Raw genomic sequence first — 4200 nt, 5'->3', positions numbered from 1 at the left:
TTATTTAATGCTACAGTTGATTCAAATAGACTTTTATTTATTATTCTGTCCTAAGAAATTAAATTATTTCTATTATTTATGTCATAAAATGCAAAAACTGTTTTGACGTTTTAGATTTTTTTTTTCGATTTTGAATTTAATGTAAGTCATGAATGTAAATCTGCCTAAATGGATTTTTAATCAGTAAATTAATTTACCAGATTTTAGAAAAATCTGGTAAATTAATTTACTGATAAGACAGACCGACGGACGTTCTTACACTTCAAATAATTTTATTAGCTTTAATTATAATACATTTATTTATTTGTTTGTTAGAATATTATAAAGCAGGTATTCAAGACTATGAATGTCTTATTTTCTCTATTAATATCATAAAGTTACATTGCAACTTTGAACAAAACAAGTTTATTTTTTTATAAAAATAATTATCTGTTAATAAATTGCAGTCTAAATTATAGATAAATAATTTGTCTGTGTTTTGTAAATATTGATTTTAAAGAGATTGAACTAAGATTATTGAGAGAATAGTGCTAATAATAATTGTTAGTTGTTTTAGGAATATAATGGACAGACTGACAGACGGACCAAGGGAATGCAAAATGTGTCTTTTCGTTTATTTTGGGATGAATTTTTATTGTACAATACATATATATTTTTTCACGTTTATTGATAGTGCAAGTGTTTGTTTCTCACATCCTTTCCATTAACTTCACTAATTTAGTTTTAGAAATCTTGGAGACAGACTGACAGCTGGACAAAAGAATGCAAAATTTCAATTCTACAGATGATTATATACATTCACTTAAATGAATACATATAAAGTAGAGTTGGTGGCACACGTACTTGTTTCTCACACTCCTTTTCATCAATCCCACTAATTTAATTTTAGAAATTTTACAGACAGACTGACAGATAGATGAAAGTAATGAAAAAATTCAGTCCTTTCAATTATTATAAGGACAAATTTTTTATTGTAATGTAAAAATTGGTCCTTCCTATTCTTTGTTTACAGTAAATTCTTAATATAGTCAAGGGCGATAAGAGAGGGAAGGAACACAATGTGCTAGGCCCCAAGGAATTAGGACCCCTATACAATGTTTTTGTTTATTTCCTTATTCCTGTGTGGTTCCAATATGTATTTTATCCCAGGCCCCGTTATCCTCTGGACAGCCCTGATTATAATAAATAATTTATTCAGTCCCTTGAGTGCCCACTACATCGAGAGTCATCACGAATGCTTCTCCACATTATCAGAGACTTCTCATTAGTTTAGTTGCACTTTACGGACAAACGAAGTGAATACAAAATTTCCACCCTCTAATTTCATTTTCTGAGAATGAGTTTTAATGATTCTTAGTTTAGTAGACTACAGACAGAGACGAGCTGCGATGCGAAATTATGAGTCTGTTTAATTTTATTAGATTGTGAGCAGTTTTATGGACAGGCACACAAACTGACTAAGAGATAAAACAAACATTCGAATCCTTTTTAAAATTAATTTTTAATTTTTAATGCTGAACAGTTAAAATCCTTTTTATTCATACATTTAGCAACATTAATTCGCATAATAAATTTGAATAAAATTATAAGAAAAATTAAGTGAATATCTGTTTTCACTTTCAAGAGAGTTCGCGAGCTACTACTTGGGAAATTAATTCCTTTTTCGTTCTGTAGTTATTCATTAGCGTTTTTTAATCTCCACCGAATAGTATGCGATCTACTTGTTGGGAATTAATGTACTATACCTTTCAATCCTTAATTTATTAATTAGTATTTTTTTAAATCTTTCACAACATATAATTAGAGGTTTTAAAAGCAATTTTTAACAAATACCTGCATCATACTGATTGGAAGATTAATATCTTTTTTATCCTCAAATTATCAGTTATTTAAGACAATCTATAGCGAATAGTTCGCGATCTACTAGTTGGGAATCTAGCGTTCTTTTCGCCCTTAAATTATCAAGTACTGTTTTAAAAACAATTTTCAACTAGTAGTATGTGAGCTACTGTTTGATAAAAAACCATTATTGTTCTGATTTACAATATTAAATTAACTAGAAAACAAAGAAAAAAGTATTAATCATTTCATTAAAAAGTAGAATAAAATTGTTTTAATATTTTAACAAGGTACATTCTGCATAAGAAAATAATTATTGTGTGCAACAAACATTTAAAAATGTATATGTTTGAGCCAAGTGATTAATAGGTCATTATTTATAATGCCCAGCCATTATGAAAAATCACTAAAATGACCAGTCTGATAAATATTGATTAATTTATTAAATTGACCAGACATTATGAATAAAGCTACATTTTCTTTGGGCAATTTGATTTTCAAAAAATCTCCACTTTTTTCATCAAGATTTATTTATTTTTGTGAATTATTTTAAAGTATTTTAAAAACAACATGTGATTTTTAAAAAGTAAATATTATTAACTGTATTAAGTAAACTACAGTCGATCCCCCTATAAGATCATTGATTTTTCCGTTTTATCTGAATTCCATGTTGTACGAGTCACTTAGATTTTACAAATATGTGAGCCGTTCACANATTTAATTTCTGGTTTTAATTAAAAATAATTATATTAAATTTATATATTATAAAAATATATTAAATTTAAAAATAAAAAAAGACCCATTTTACATTTTTAATTTTTGAACTGGAAAAAAATTGATTATTTACATATTTGATTATTTCATGTTCAATGATATGCTTTGTCATACCAGATGTGGCCTATCATTCAATATCTGTTATAATTATACAGACTATTATCTAAAAACAAAATGCCTTTTTATATAATAAAGTCTGTATATTCAATCACGTAGTGTTCTTGTACGATAAGTTCTCTACATCAGATTTTTGCTCACTTCCAACAACCTAAAAGAGAAGAAGAAGCAATCAAGTACCAAGATATTAAAAAGGTTGCCAACTCCAAAAGAGTTGACTCCAAGAGTAAAAATTTTTGAAAGATTCTAGGAAACCAAGTTAAAACAAACCCCTCAGCTTAATCAATCGTAAGATTTACCAATAATCTAAATCAACCTCAGCAGAACAATTCAAAATAAATCTATAAACACTTTTTTGACTGGGATTCACTTTTATTTGGCAAACATTTTCAACCTACTCCAACAGGCCATTCTCAGGCTACATTTTTCTTGGAACATAAGATTTACATTCTTCATTACAGAAAAGCACAAATTGCAATCTGATTAAATTTAAGTAACTACAGTATACTTATTTCAAAATTATTAAGACACAGTTAGCAGCATGATTATTCTTAGAAGCTTTCAAAGTATTTTCAACTATCTCCAAATGAAACTACCATATTTCCTCAATTAAACTCTGGGGAATAAAGGTGCTGTTAAAAATAAACTCCAGGTTGAAAAGCATAAAAACATATTGAAGTACTGTACTGTATACGTAATATAATAATAATAATAACAATAATAATCTTTATTTGGCGTAAAAGGCTTTTGCCTGTTACAAGGGCGTTTTATTTTAAAAACGCGTATTAACATCTTGTATAATCACGTCTTAACAACACTGATATATTCTATTTACTGATCTATAGAATTACATTAATATTTTGTCACAATTATCATTTAATAAATTGTTTAACATAGTTATATAATATATAAATCGTGTTAGTATTAGCTCTGTCAAAAGTCTTATTACATTTCCATCTACAGTTAGCCAGCAGTCCCATCTGGAGCCTTTGTAGTTTATCCTTTTCATTACAGCATTCAAATATGAACTCTAGATAAAATTTTGGTACAATTTGGACATTTAGATTCATTTATCACATATCATTTATAATTATTCCATTTTTATTTAACCTAATCTATATAAAAAACTTTTTGATGTTAAAAGCTAGATTTGTCAATATATAGTTATTATTTGCTGGGTAATTTAAAATTGTTTCATACCAGCTTGTTTTTTCACGTTTTCGTATATCTTCAATGTCTTGAACAATGGAGAGCTCCATAGCTCTGTATATTATTTCTTTACTATATTGCTCCATATTATGTGTACGATCTAAAAACAATTTAATAGAGAATCCGTATTTATTTACTATCTTCAATAGCTGTATTATCCAACTTCGTCTTAAGTCCATTTCCCTTGATTTGTGATATAGTAAAAACAGCAATTTTGTTGTTATNATAATGAAAATAAAGATAAAATAGTATATTACAGTA

This window comes from Centruroides sculpturatus, unplaced genomic scaffold, assembly GCF_000671375.1.
Source record: "Centruroides sculpturatus isolate CEXI.00-Female unplaced genomic scaffold, Cexi_2.0 scaffold381, whole genome shotgun sequence".
Taxonomy (NCBI): Eukaryota; Metazoa; Arthropoda; class Arachnida; order Scorpiones; family Buthidae; genus Centruroides; species Centruroides sculpturatus.
This window is presented reverse-complemented; position numbering follows the sequence as displayed.